The 16,121-nt window shown below is 42.5% G+C and overlaps 1 protein-coding gene and 1 long non-coding RNA gene across 4 annotated transcripts in view; one reads left to right on the top strand and one right to left on the bottom strand.

Annotated features, from left to right (window-relative positions):
- Positions 1 to 16,121, top strand: part of LDB1 (LIM domain binding 1) — a 95,683-nt gene that overhangs the window by 44,801 nt on the left and 34,761 nt on the right. The gene's annotated exons all lie outside the window — the stretch shown is intronic.
- On the bottom strand, positions 11,183 to 14,753 carry LOC140339653 (uncharacterized). Its single transcript, XR_011922500.1, has 3 exons — positions 13,022 to 14,753; positions 12,432 to 12,906; positions 11,183 to 12,079 (listed from the first exon to the last, which is right to left on the bottom strand). It is a non-coding gene; the product is annotated as an uncharacterized lncRNA (long non-coding RNA).

The following is a 16,121-nucleotide window of genomic DNA, read 5'->3' as shown; positions in this document are numbered from 1 at the left end:
TATATATATATATATATATATATATATATTTATATATATATTTAGTGCTGATCTCCTTATCTGCAAAACTACCAAAAGAGACTGCAGTCTCAAACTTTCCCAATGCTCTGAGTAGGTCACGTGATCCTTGCCTAGGCTTTTGGTCACATGAGGATGTGTTAAAAAAAAACTATGCTATATAAAATAAGGATTTATTGATCCTAATAGTGTAGGATGTGTGTAGGAATGACAGTTCATACACTTTCTGGCTTTAGGTGACAACTATGTGATAACGATGACACTACCAGGATAAGGAGACATGTATAGTGAGAATAAGTAGCGCTTGATGGCAAAAGATGATCAGGTGACCTCATTGGTAATAAGGGTCAGGTGACCTGTTTTTGTGTGCTGATTTGATTTTGCTATGACACACCCCTGTGGTGGTGTATGGGTATATAGTGGTCATTGCTTAAGTACCCCACATTCATGTTTCTGTGTATGGACCCCCCATTATCTTACATACGTCTGAACATGGTTTGGTCTATTTGGTTGAAGCGTAAATGGCAATGTGTGACGATCTTTACCATGTAATTGCTTTCAGAGAATGCAAAGCACAGAATTGGGTTTGCACATTGCAGGTATGGGTTGGAAAACCTTGCCAAATTGCCATTAAATGATAAATACATCTAAAAATAGCATAGATAAAAATAAGCAGCATATTAAAGAATAGGATAAGAAAAACAACTATTGCAGCAATACTTCCCTTCAGTCCAAAGAGCTTTCCCGCTGTACTTCTTTACTACCACTAGGTGTCTCCAGTCCAATGGCCAGCATCATGCAACCTACTTCCTCTGAGCACAGCCTGTACCTAGACAGTAAATGGAGAACAGTTATAGTCTCATCTCTCTGTTACTTTGCTTTCTCCTGCTATGAGCAATGCTCCTTGTCATAATTGCCTTTACATGCTCCCTCTCGCACTCTTATACGGCCTACCAGAGACTGACACCAGGTCCCATTCATGCACACTACTTGCCTTACCATTTATATCCGTCATTTGCATCTTTTATATCGGCCGTGACTCCAGCTGTAATAGTTCCCGTTATTTTACGACGCGCAGCTCACTACATCTAAAGAACAATTTAGAAGAAAAGCAATTTTATTTGCAAGCTGTTGTTTCAGTCTTAGTGCTATTTCAAATAAATGTCGGTACGTCTATCTCGTAACATCCAAGATAACTGGAAGCTGTTAAACCACAAATGTAAAAAAAAAAGAATTTTCCCTCAATTCAGACGAGGGAGCTATGAATGTTATGCAATAAAATCCCATTACGATGTACATATTATTAATAAACAGGATTTATATAGAGCCCACATATTATTCAGCGCTGTACAATAAATAGAGGTTAGACAGATACAGACAGGAGAAGGAGAGGACCCTGTCCCGAAGAGCTTACAATCTAGGAGAGTACAAATAAGAGTTCAGTCCCCGGTGTCGCCGAACCAAGCCGATGTTTCTCCGCCAATTAATTTGTTGTTATGTTGTATGGCTTTGTGTGTTTTATATTACATGGGTGAATGGAGCAGAAATCAAAGCGGCCATTTATTTCCTGCATTAGGTGTCATTATTCTTGGTACAAGCCCGCCTTTTGTGTTATGAATGGAGATTTATCAGGCGTGGGACTGACAGAATCAAGAATGTATTTAGTGAAAATGGTTCTGCCTCCCATTTGGTATCCCCGGTGCTTCCTGTGCCAACTGACCATGGCACCTCCTCCAAGAGAGGGTACAGGGTATGGAGAAGATGCATAGGGTGCAGTGCTCAACCCAGAATTTTTTTAAGCCAGGTGGGAAGAAATTATAGGTGGGTGGCAGCCCCTGTATTGTGACCAAACTCTTCAGTAACCACCCAAAAACAGCCAGGTGGGTGCTGGAAAGTGCCGGGTGGTGCGCCTAGCTAAAAGGGCCTGGGGAGAACCCTGGGGTGTCAGGTCTGCTTCCCAAAATGCTGACTGCCTGGCCGTCATCTAATGCTGTCTGTCCATTCTAATGCAGAATTTATCTCCTTTTATACCATGGGGGAACCCCGGCTATAAATAATATATTTACAGCTCAGTAGCATGGTGATCAAGAGTTCCTCTTATATTGCTGTCCAGTGGGAAGAATGTCACCCTTAGAGATAGCCAAAAAGGTCATTGGTGTCACTTGACCGGAGAGGTGCAAAATGCTCATTGGGAACCCCCATCAACCCCTGGATGAGAAACACTGATCTAAAGATACATACACATGCAAGATGGTTCTTCATTCATCTGAAGCTGAACAGTGGTCCTCATCTTGGGTGAAAATCTGACATGTGAATAGCAGTCCCCTGACCTCATTTATCAATCTGCTACTACAAACTGATGAACAACAGGAATGACCACTGTACTTTCCTATGGAGAAGGCTGACGCTTTTCTATGCCACTCACTCATCTTCCCTCCTCCCCTCTCCATTGAACATAATGACACTGTGTGTACAAAGCTTGTTTATTCATCTGTCACATCTGATCATGAAAGATCACTTCCAGCAACAATCATCCAACGTCTATTGATGTCACTACAAGGCTCACTGACCTGAGAAATAAATATAATTTTATTGGCAAGCAAATTAGCCTGGGTTTGATTAAATCCAACTTTTGTCAGATTAGTAAATATTAGATATTTACTAGATATTAGATTGGAAATAGTTTGTACTAAATTCTACTTTTTGCATTAATTGCAAAGCTTCTGGCCATGGTATTTAATGTACAGAGCCCCAATTTAATGTACTGCGCTGGGTAATATGTTGGCGCTATATAAATACTTATATTTAATATAGTTTAATAAATAATAATAATGGTAACATCACCAAAAAAAGAACAATAAATCTAAATTGAAGTTATAATTGGGAATAGTGTTTTAAATGGGGCTGTTTATCTCTATCCACTAGGTGGTGCTAATGCTGAAATGATTTCATCTAATTGGTACAGAACATGAATACATTCCTGAAATACAAACCTGCAATGTGTTTTTAATTGAGATTGGCAGCCAACAGTCTGTATTTAATTAAAATTTAAACTCTTCTGAGCAAGGCCCCCTCCTCCTTCTGTGTCTCTGTCTGTCATTTGCAACCCCTATTTAATGTACAGCGCTGCGTAATATGTTGGTGCTATATAAATAGTCTTTAATATTAATAAAATTAATACAATTCTGGGCAGGGTCCTCTCGTCCTGTTGTGTCACTATGTGTATTTCTCATTTTCAACCCCTCTTTAATGTACAACGCTGTGTAATATGTTGGTGCTAAAAAATTAGTCTTTAATATTAATAATATTAATAAAATTCTGGGCAGGGTCCCCTCATCCTGTTGTGTCACTGTCCATATTTGTCATTTGCGACCTCTATTTAATAATAATATTAAATATTAATATAAATAATAATATAAGAATAATAAGATTGTATACATTTTGGCACCACCTAGTGGACTAATTGGGTTTAACAGCTGCAATTAAAACTGTTTTAATGAAATGCATTAACAGTATATAGCACTGATATCTTTTGCAGCTCTTTACAGTCATTGGTCATGTCACTAATTGTGTTTCAAAGAAACTTACAATCTAATATCCCTATTATAGCCTTATGTCCCTAACCACTTCCGAGTGGGGGGGGGGGGGGGGATAAACTAGCTAGTATGTTTTTGGGCAATTGGAAATCAACACACCCTGCCTAAAATTCCAACCCAGAATCCTCATCCTGTAAGCTAGCCACTGAAAGAGCCATTTACATTTTTGGGGATCCCACAGGTGCCCCCAACTTTACCACCAATTTTGGCAGCAACACTATGTTCAGGGTCTTTGCAATTACCTAGAAATTACTTCCAAAAACATGCATTCCCCCCCAATTGGCCAACCATATCATCACATCTGCCCACCTTTTGTGTGATACTTCCCCCTCCTCCTAGATTGTAAGCTCTTTGGGACAGGGTCCTCTCCTCCTCCTGTGTCACTGTCTGTATCTGTCATTTGCAACCCCCCTTTAATGTACAGCACTGCATAATATGTTGGCGCTATATAAATCCTGTTTTTATTATTATTATTATTATTAATACTAATAATAATAATAATAATATTAATAGTTTATAAGCCCCTTTGGGGGACAGTTAGTTATATGACTATGGACTTTGTACAGCACTGTGTAATATGTTGACGCTATATAAATATTGTTTATTAAAAATAATAATAATAATAATAGTTTATAAGCCTGTTTGGAGGACAGTTAGTTATGTGACTATGGACTTTGTACAGCGCTGTATAATATGTTAGTGCTATATAAAGACAAGATGATGATCACATAAATCTCACACCTTTAATGACTTATGTTAGCCAAAAGGGGTCATTTCAGAACCGGAGTGAGCACATTGTGAGCTCAACATCCTCCCCCATTCCAGTGAATGGGGGAGATTGTGAACCAATTTTTGCATGCCATTGCATGGGGCTCCATGTGTCACTTTTTGAGCATTTAATTATGGTTTGAAGATTTGCATCGCGGGTGCAGTCGCAGGCAAATCTGGTGACCTTTGGTGCAGCTTGCCGATCCCTGGCACACAGCAGGAGTTGGTGTGTGTACCCAGAAACTGCCAACTGCAAGTCCTAACATGCCACATATACCTTTGTACAGGTAAGAGTCAGGGAAGTGGAGGGGGTGATCTGTTATTATTCCAGCAGGTGGCGCTCTTGTAGCAGAAACATGGGCTGATTGATAATCTATCTATCTTGATTGAAGGATTAGATTGGTTAGGGCTCATAAATTATCAATTCCATTTCCTGTGCAATAAAACCATTCCATCTGAAGGTAATGTGAAGGAAGTTCAGCAGCCAACCAATACTAAGTAACCAATTTGTTTTTTGGATGTCAATTGGTGAATCAATATGATCAATATCGATCAATAATACGCAAGTTGTATCATGTGCACAAACAATTCAATTGTCCAATCAGATTTCCCAATGGAATTCCAATCACTTCCTGTCTGCCAAGAAATGATTGAAAAGGTAGCATTGTCCTACATGTGTGTGTGCATTGTTCTGGATTTCCATTTGTTTGATTGCCGATTGATTGCAGCCCCTTGCAATGCCCGTAGAAGAAAGAAGCAGCATGAGGAGCCAATAATGTTCTGGCAGCATGCAGATAGGAGGTGAAAGCAGAGTGAAAGAGAGATGTGCTCATCAATCACCAGTCTGCTGCAGGTGGTGGGAAGCATTGTCTCCTCTCTCACAGTGATCAGACTGCAACAAAATGACTTTGTATTAAGTCACAAGGTGAGACTGCAGCAGACATGTGTGAACATTGCATTGTGCATTGCACAGGCATCAGGTTTTACATGGATGTCGCTCAGTGATCCTGGATGATACCTGAATAAAGATGGCTCTGTCTTTCTGGAAAAAGAATACCTTCTGTTTGCCACCCCTCCCCATAGAACAGAACAGAGCTGTATTCAGGAGTTGTTCAGTTTACTGCAAAACCATCATAATATTATTATAATCACACCGCGGGGGCCAATAGGAATATAATATACTAGGCCTGCACACCCTGGGGCCAATAGGAATATAATATACCATGCCCCCACACCCTGGGGCCAGTAGGAATATAATATACCATGCCCGCACACCCTGGGGCCAATAGGAATATAATATACCAGGCCCACACACCCTGTGGCCAAAAGGAATATAATATACCAGGCCAGCACACCCTGGGGCCAGTAGGAATATAATATATACCATGCCCGCACACCCTGGGGCCAATAGGAATGTAACATACCAGGCCTGCACGCGCAGGGGCCAATAGGAATATAATATACCATGCCCACAAACCCTGGGGCCAATAGGAATAAATTATACCAGGCCCGCACACCCTGGGGCCAGTAGGAATATACTATACCAGGCCCGCACACCCTGGGGCCAATAGGAGTATAATATACCAGGCCCGCACACCCTGGGGCCAATAGGAGTATAATATACCAGGCCCGCACACCCTGGGGCCAATAGGAATATAATATACAAGGCCCGCACACCCTGGGGCCAATAGGAGTATAATATACCAGTCCGGCACACCCTGGGGCCAATAGGAATATATATATGAATCGGATTTGCAGAGTCCATGGCAATACTTACAAGGCCGTGGCTACTGAAGACAAATCGCAGTCCCTCACCGGGCATTAAGCTGTGCTGAATTGGCCTTTAGTGTCTTTAAGGCCTAGAAGGGACAGCCCCATGCGTTGCCCCATTGTCCGGGCCGTGTTACAGGTCCGCCTGCATTGTCTTTCTGTGAATGATCTGTTAGTCTAGGAAATATCATGAATGGATCTTGGCTTTGTACAGGGCCGGAGGGGGCTTTTATTATCGGTATTGTAATGCGGATTGCTGACTTTGCCCCAGGGGACTCCCCCCCCCCTTGTTGGCTCTGGTGAGTGAGGCTGGGCCCGCTATCAGCTGTGACTCAGGTCTAGAAGATGGTTTCCTGTGGTAGTGGGCGTGGAGCTGTCACTGCCTTCACCCATCCTGGATCCTCGCTGTATTAGCATGGTGACTTTTGCATGACAATAGAAGCCAGGGCAGCAGACGGGAAATACGGGTAAAAAATCAGAGAATTCCTGCTTGGTTGTCACCGATGTCAAGCAAAGTCTAAGACGCTTTAACTCATGGCTGAAGACTTTGACGTAGCAGGTAGGAAAAAAACAATTCTGTTTTTCTTAAAGCTTTCCAAAGAACAGGGCAAAGTGACAGGTCCTCTTTATAAGCCCCCCTGCTGCTGCTCTATGACCCCTTGCCCTGCCACGGCACCCTCTTGGGGATAGCTAGCACTTTAAGGTTGGGGGGTGCAATGCTGAGCAACCAATCGCAAGGTTCAACCATCGTCATGTAACCCCGTGTAATCCTCATCGCCGATAAACATGGAGCTTACATATAAATAGATCATTGGGGGGGCAACAAAGGTAGGGATCAGTGGGTGAAGGGAAATCTCTAAAGTGAGGGTAAATCCTCTGTAAGTTATCAACAGAACAGGTGTCCCCATTAGAAGATTTCCCTTAACTTCCTGTTCTGGTGACAACTGGAAAATTGAATGACATTGTCTGGGGGTTCAGTGGTCACCAGGAAATAAAAAAACAAAATAAAAAAAAAAGCTTCTATATAGCTTCTAAGTTTTTTATGCATTTTCCAAAATAAAAATCGGCTTTAGATGCATTATTTTTAGTAAATGAGGTTTCATTGATGGTCATAGAATATTTCTATCAGGTCTATCCTGCCATTATTGGGGGGGGATAAGAAGAGGGGTCCGCAATAGGTGCTTAACTAGAGGTTGTGGTGCAACAATCGCAGGATCTATGACCTGGGCTGCTAAGAAATATACGAGACGGGGGGGGGGGGGGGGCGGTTGTACTTTTGTTTTGGCTTTCCCAACTTCTTCCATATAAATTATACTGTGATCCGAATTTGCTGTGACTCCACTCATTTTAAATAAGCTGTGATCAGAATTTTTTTATTTGAGTTCCCAGCTCCGCCTATTTAAAAGAAACTTCCAAATTTGTTTACTTCGCATTCTAAATGTCTATACATCTAAAACAAAACAATTCTTCATGATCTTCACAGGGGGTGAGGGGAATATTCTAATACTGATAGATTCAAATGTATAAGAAGCTGGCTTTTATTTGAGTAAGGGCAGAGGTAGAACTGCTGACAATTGTTTTTGTCTGTATGTTTCCCTGTTGCAGATATTCTAAAATTTCCTGTCTGGTGAAACAGGAAGTGAGGATAAATCTCCCTAAAGTTCCTCAGAATGCAGTAAAAATCAAACATGGGGTAGAAGGTGTGGCTACGGCAATTGTTGATGTCACCATTATATTATTGGCCATACATTGATAGGTTAATAAGTGCTCAATCAGGAAAATGATTCTCCCGGATATTGATCACCTGCCAGGTTAACACCCTCCACCTATTGACCAGTCCTGTTTTTTGTCTAATTAATGACACTGCCCTTGGACTAACCTTAAATAGCCAGAAGAGCGCCCCCTGCTGAATAACATTATTGGTGGTCAGATTGAGGGTAGCAGCATCGATCAGAAAATGAATAGGGATTGACGATCAATATATTCATCCTGTATTGATCAAACAATTTTCCTTCTTTTTAATCCTGTGTATAGGCAGGAAATAACCTGATGTCACAGGGCTGGTACTTTCGGGATGCAGGGCAAAGTATTTTAGCATCTCTGTCACTGGACAATTCTGGACAGGATCATGGCTTGTGATTGGTTAGAATCGGACAAGGGGTAGGTGGACGAAGTGGTCACTTTGGGCAGGTTATCCGGGAGTGCAACCGGTGCTGCTGAGGTGTCCACAGCTCCAAGGTTCCTGACCACATGGAGGTCCTTGTTAACCTTTGTGTGTCCCCACTAAAACAAAAATCATCCAGGAGATATGATGGGAACCCTTTATATTGACCCCCACAGATGCCACCAGTAGAATTCTGTGGTGTTAGAACTTTCCAGCATCCACCAGAAGCTAAAATGTGCTGTGTAAAAAAGTGCTGGCCCTTTAATGATCACGGGCCCCTCAGCTCCATCAGCCCGCGGGCCGTTGTTGCGAGATATCTGTGTTGCCAGCAGACCGTGGTGAACCATGTGGTGCTAGAAGATAGGTGGAACGAAATGTGTGTTCTCAGATACCGGAGATCTTTCACCAACACGATCGATATTAGTAAATATTACGTTTCAGAATTGGTAACGGCAGGCAAAGCGGGATCGCAGATCTACTTTCTTGCTGTCAACAAAAATATTTTGGCCCTTTAAAGGAGTCACCAAATGTGATATTTTAGTGTTTGATGATCCCTGGAGATTTAAAGGGCCATTTATATCATAGACGTCTTTTTACTGATGTTTTTACCTAACAACAAATAGATCCAATCTTGAGTGAAAGCTGTGTGAATCTTGTAAGTAGAAGACAATATGTTGTGGTAATCCATCATATGTTGAACTATTTATCAAAAATGTAGGTGAATAGATTAGGCATTGTCCTTCCAAAATGCTGTGGTTCGTTCCTCTGTAGTAACATATCTAAGGAAGGTGTTTTTGGTGTAGATTGGGAAAAGTTCCTAAAGTTCTAGCACCAGAAATGAAGGGGTCAAAGGGACTTGGGGCAAATTTTTGGATTTTAAATGGACTATGTTCACCTACACAATGTATAATTACAGTGGGGGCAAATGGAATCGATTTTTCTCCGGAAAGGGCTGAAAATTGGTCAAAGAGAAAAAAATTCTCATTGTAGATAAAATCCTTTAGTTGCTCTCCGATCTATAAATCCAACAATCCATAATATCCCAACACATTCACCACTTTCGGAGTGTTTTAGGCTTAACCAAAAATGTTGAGGAGCAAACGTGATTTCCTAACGCAACACCAGTAGATTTGGGATGGCCCGAGACTTTGATGACCATGGCCCAATCCATCGCCTGTGGATTATGGATACAAGATGCTCACTCTATTTATCTTGGAATCCTCGTTCTGATAAAAGATTACCTAGATCTCTATGTCTTTACCTCTATCAAAAATTCAACTAGATCCACATGGATGGAAAGACCTCCCTATATCAGGAAGGTATCATTGAATCAGAAGGAGTAGTTTTGCCCTTCCATGCAGACTATTACCATACTTTTTTTTTCTCCAAAATTAGAATCTGGCTTTCCCACCTTTATCCAGAGAGGAAAAAATGCCCACAATATTTCTAATGAATCTCAACGATTTTGTACAAAAATTAGTGGTCAGCTGCCGGAGTTGTCACAATTGTGCAACCCAAAAATTTCAAACCTTACCCTGTTCCTACCAGGTGTCCAAACCTTAATCTGTTCCTACCTGGTACTTAAACCTTAAGCCATTCCTACCAGGTGTTCAAACATTAACCTGTACCTACCTGGTGCTATAGTCTAACCTACCCTGAACCTAACACCTATCGACCAGGTATGTGCCCAACTGGCAAGCCCATCGCTTTTCTGTGTATGTCTCCTTCAAAAAGACTCCGTCCTACCTGGTGCCTAAACCTTAACCCATTCCTACATATTGCCCAAAACTTAACCTGTTCCTAAACCTTAACTTGGTCTGACTTGGTGCCCAAACTCTAACATGTTCCTACCTGGTACCTAAACCTGTTCATACCTGATGCCCAAACCTTACCCTGTTGCTATCTGATGCTTAGACCCTAACCCATTCCCACCAGATGTCTAAACCTTAACCTGTTCCTACCTGGTGCTATAATCTAACCTTCCCTAAACCTAACACTAACTGTCCAGGTAAGTGCCCAACTACCAAGGCTATTGCTTATGTGCGCATGTTTCCTACAAAAAACAAAAACAAAAACTCCTTCCTGATGCCCAAACCCTAACCTGTTCTTACCTATAGCCCAAAAATTAACCTATTCCTACTTGGTTCCTGAACCTTAACCTGTTCCTAAAAGGTGTCCGAACCTTAACCTGTTTCCTCCTGGTGCCCTGATCTAACCTACCCTAAATCTTACCCCTAACAGGTAAATGCCTAACTCGCAAGCCCATATTTCTGTGTATGTCCCAAAAAAATTAGAAAACTCTTTTCTTTCCTGGTACCGAAACCCATTCCTTCCCGGTTGCTAAACCTTAACCCTTTTCTAGCAGGTACCAAAACCTTAACCCATTCCTACTGGGTGTCCAAAGTTTAACCTGTTCTTATTTGGTGCCTAAATTTTAAACCATACCTACCAGTTGTCCAAACTTTAACCTGTTCCTGCCAAGTGCCCAAACCTTACTGGTGCCACGATCTGCCCTTAACCTGAACCTAACCCTTCACACTAAGCATCCAGGTAACTACCTAACTGGTAAACCCGTTGCTTTTCTGTGCCCTCTAACAAAAAACAATGCCCATAATGACCTTTTAATGTACAGATCTTTCAAGAAATATTATTCTGATTTTCATGCCAGTGGGTGGCCCAGGGTCGAGTGGGCATTGAGGTGACACAAAGATAATAGCTCATCTAAAATGCCACATTTCTCCTCTCACCCTGTCAGCTGTCTGATATTTATTCTGCCTGTCCAAAGAAAGGGGCGGGTGCAGACCTCTTTTTTTATTTATTTATTTTTGGGGTCGGCCATCTGTCCTTTCTTGTAACCAGATCGGTTTCCCTCCTCTGCTTCTGTACAGGGATTACTGATGACCTCAAGGCAAATCTGCTGCAAGGGTTGGGAAGAGAGGATGAAAGTGTGTCACACTGGTGAATCCATCAGGCGCTGTCCCAGCCTGACAGACCACCATTGTAGCAGGCTGCCTGGGATGCAATAAATGCGATGCGTCTGTTCGCACCAGTCACAAATGGAGATTTAGGCTAGCCGCAGGCGATGGACAGCACGGGTAGAGAAAATATTATATTTCACAGAAAGAATATTTCATACTGAAATGTCATTGTTTTATAGTATCCAGAAGTTATATCAAAAAAGATTTTACAGGTGCAGAAAATTATAACATTATCACATTATTTTATCAAATGCAAATTTACATATGGACCACCCACTGCATAAGGTAACGCCCACATGTGATGCTTAGCCATTATAATTGGAAGAACTAAAATCTAAGGGGTGGGCCAGAGACAGGCTGTGAGGAGGGAGGAGCTAGATGATACTGGACATCCCTGAGCTGGGAAATAGGTGGGCTTTGATTGGCTGCAGCTTGTAATGCACATTGTGCTGCAAAACCAGGCCTGCAAAACTGAGGGCACTTTTAATCCACACATTTCTCAGGTCCATTGAAATTAAGTAATTTTTTTTTTTTGGATATGGAGTATGCCTTTTAATAGAGTGGTGATGAAAGTATAACCCCATTCAGGTTTTTATTACCGCTTACTGGTTAACTAACTGTCACTACAACTGTAACTACTGAACATCCAAAATTCGGAGTTGTCTTAAAGGGATTTCCTTTTACTTCCTGTTGTTTCGCAGAGACAGGAAGTACAGGGGGACTTCATCAAGACGCAGACAGCAGATACTGAACCAAAAGGGTTTTCACTCCTGGTGTATCTATAACTAAAAGAAAAAGTTTTGGATAAGATTTAGGATAAAACATGAACTTGTTGATCGAATATTTGAACAGTGGGCGGAACTCTGGGTAATTAAGTGTGGGCAGGGTTCAGAAATCATTAGAAAAGTGGGCGGGCTCTGGGTATCTAAGCGTGGTTAAGGCTCAGAAATTATTATAACAGTGGGCGGGGCTCTGGGTATTTAAGCATGGGCAGGGCTCTGAATTATTAGAACAGTGGGCAGGGCTCTGGGTATTTAAGCATAGGGAAGGCTCTAAAATTATTAGAATTCTGGGCAGGGCTCTGAAATGATTAGAACAGTAGGCTGGACTTTTCTGGTAGTTGATCACTTCCCTCACCTGTGCGCTCTAATGGTCTCAATACCCCGCACACACACTGTCCCTTCAGAGATTGGTCCCTGATCATTTCATCCAGTAGAGTTGGCGATATCTGGCATTCAGTCTCCAGGTTTTCACCTCCCCGTTCTGCACATGGCGGTTTAACAATATCATCAGACCAAATGTTACACCATTTAACTTGACAGAAATCCCAGAGCGTTCCTATGGCAACCGCGGCGATTTGCATCATCTTATAGGACTGCCATAAAACTCGTTGGAGAGAGCAATCAACAAGACTTGCGCTGAATGTATAATGCGCGCAGCAACTCTGCAGCTTTCTGTAACTCCTGATATCGGAGAGAGAGATGTTTTTTTTCTTTTTTATAGTTGCTGCACATTTACATGTGATATGCTGTTATTTGTAACGCTTGCTGTCGTTAAGAGCTGAGTGAAGTAGATGATGACCCTGGATGATGCCTGAAACAATGGTGCCGTCCTGGAGAGAAAAGCAGATGAGAACATTGTTAGGGGGGAGTACTGTGATCTCTGTAAGAGAGGAATAAATACCTGGAAATGTCATATTACGTAGCATGCATACAAATATTTATTACATGTTCTGGGTAGTGACACTGAGCAAACAATCAGATCTTCCCGATGTCCACCAGCCTGATTCACACAGCTTTCACAAAGCCAGGCAGAACCTGGTCCGAAATGACTAATGGCAAACCTCTGGTTGCTATGGGTTACTATGCTGCATGCCCAGCTGTACACTAATAACTTTTGGATGCAGCGCAGCAACCAATCAGAGCATGTCTACTCCAAAATAAGTGCTTCTCTGGCTGCCCCGTGTTACTACTCCACATGCCTGACTTGGCACAGATCATTTTCGCTCATGGCAACCAATCAGATCTTTTTTTTTTTTTTTTTACAGAAAGGTAATACTCTGGTTGCCCTGGGTTACTATTCTTCATGCCCAGCCAGGGTGCAATGCAGCAACAGACACTTCCATTCTTCCTGGTTTAAACCTATGAGAGATGAAAAGAATGGTTGCCATGAGTTTGCGTAGGCCTAAGTGACATGCAAGCCAACACAGCAACCGAGTGAATTTTCCCTTTCAAACCAACAAAGAACTAAATCCTGGTTGCTATGGGTTACTATGAGGCTACTACATAGGCTGCAGCCAACACGAAAATGAGGAGTTATAGCATGGTTGCCATGGGTGCCCACCCAGCAATTAACCAATGTTCCCCTTTTAAACAAGCTAAAGATTAAAGACTGGTTGCCATGGGTTACCATAGGCCCTAAGTAGGCCGCAAGCCAATACAGCAACTGACCAACACTTCCCTTCTATATCAATAAACGATAAAACCCTGGGCGCCATGGGTTACCATAAGCCTAGTAAGTAGGCCGCAGGCCAACGCAGTTTCACTTTCAAACCAACTAATAATAAAAACCAGGTTGCCATGGGCCTACTACATAGGACGCAGCCAACATAGCAAACGTGTGACATTTTCCATTCCAAACCAAAGAAGGATTAAAACCTGGTTGCCATGGGTTACCATAGAACTACTAATTAGGCCACAAGCCACTTTCAAACCAAGTAATGCTAAAAACCTGGTTGCCATGGGTTACCATGGAACTACTTAGTAGGTCACAAGCCACTTTTAAACCAAGTAATGCTAAAAAACTGGTTGCCATGGGTTACCATAGAACTACTAAGTAGGCCCCAAGCCACTTTCAAACTAAGTAATGCTAAAAACCTGGTTGCTATGGGTTACCATGAACTACTAAATAGGCCACAAGCCACTTTTAAACCAAGTAATGCTAAAAACCTGGTTGCCATGGAACTACCAAGTAGGCCAGAAGCCACTTTTATACCAAATAATGCTAAAAACCTGGTTGCCATGGGTTACCATGGAACTACCAAGTAGGCCACAAGCTACTTTTAAACCAAGTAATGCTAAAAACCTGGTTGGCATGGGTAGCCATGGAACTACCAGGTAGGCCACAAGCTACTTTTAAACCAAGTAATGCTAAAAACCTGGTTGGCATGGGTAGCCATGGAACTACCAGGTAGGCCACAAGCCACTTTTAAACCAAGTAATGCTAAAAACCTGGTTGCCATAGGTTACCATGGAACTACCAAGTAGGCCACAAGCTACTTTTAAACCAAGTAATGCTAAAAACCTGGTTGCTATGGGTTACTATGGGCCTACTACGTAGGCCGCAGCCAACACAACAAGGGCACCGGAGACCGCTGACAACCAAGCGGCATTTCCTAAGCTTTCCTGTTCTTCCCCCACCCTCCATAACGATCCCCCCTTCTGCCTCCCTTGTCTTTTGTTGTCCTCACAGCCTATGGCTGCTCCAGGTCCCTCCCAGACTCGTCCTCCTCCTCCTCCCTGTATTCATCAGAGAAGGGGGGGAGGGTGCAGGACAGGACAGGCCTCCTCCTGGGCCTCTTTGTGGGAGACACAGAAAAAGAGGGGGGGTGGGAAGTGCGAGAGAGTGCAAGGGGATTGTCCATAGCACCGACCCAGCACAGGGCCCACAACACACAGGCCGGGAGCAGCCATTGTTAAGGCAGAGAGAGAGCCTTGCAAACAAAGGCCCGGCCTCTCCTCCACCTCCCTTCTGCCCCCTTAGGCTGCCATTACCTCCAGGCCGAAGCCTGCCGAAACAAAAATATTTCTCCTCTCTGGGGGGTTTTATTTTTTGCCCCCTCTGTTTCTCTTTTCCCCCCGGACGGCTGCAGACATGTTCCAGCTCCCTGTGTAGTGTTTTGGTTTATTTTATTTTTTTTATATATCCCAAATCCTGCTTTAGGGGCTTTGTTTCTTAAGGTAAGTGCATGCATGCTTGTGTATGGGAAAGGGGGCAAAAAATGGGCCGGTGGGGGTAACTTTGGGGGTTGTTGGTTTGTGGCCCCTACAAGTGACAGGAGCCATGGCTTTGCAGGATTTCCTTATTGTAATAATGGGGTCAGAGGGGCCAATCTGTACTTTTTTGTGTGTGGGGTCATTGCATAGGCTTTGTATCTGATTGTTCTGTATGGGGCAACTTTAACACAATTTTACCCCTAGACTTGCCTGAAATCAGCGCTTTTACCCCCCAAATTCTCCTAGGGTCAGAGTTTGTATAAACCGAAGAAAAAATCATACGCATGCCAAGTACACATTGGCAGATTCTGCTCTTCCAGGAAGTGGCTGTGTCTTGTGTGAATGTTCTATAATAATAAGGGGAAAAAAAACATTCAACCAAAAATTTCATATCAATATATTTGGCTTCTCAAAAAAGGGTCATGATTGTGAAAAAAGTGCAATTTGGGTGAAAAAAAATGTATCAATAGACCCTTATGTTTTTTTTTTTTTTTCAAAATGTTTGCAAGCTGCTGTATTTTGGAGGCTTCGCAATGTCCTGTGAATGTTAGGTGAATAGATTTAGGCTCCAAGTGCTGCTGGCAGATCTGATTGTACAATCAGGCTGCAATGTGTATGGTGAATAATCTGAGATATGCAGGACTGCAATCAGGGAGAAGGGAACTCTGCCCCATGAGTATACCAAGGCAGGATGGGGGTTGTTGTCCATAAATTGACTTGCATGCTTCTTTCCTGTTTTTGTACCTCTTCTCTCTTAGTATCAGTGTTGTGTAAACACAAAACTTTCATAAATACAACACAAACTTCTTCATAACTAGGCCAAATGTTTCTA

The sequence above is a fragment of the Pyxicephalus adspersus genome, chromosome 10 (genome assembly GCF_032062135.1).
Source record: "Pyxicephalus adspersus chromosome 10, UCB_Pads_2.0, whole genome shotgun sequence".
NCBI classification, from domain to species: domain Eukaryota; kingdom Metazoa; phylum Chordata; class Amphibia; order Anura; family Pyxicephalidae; genus Pyxicephalus; species Pyxicephalus adspersus.
This window is presented reverse-complemented; position numbering and strand designations above follow the sequence as displayed.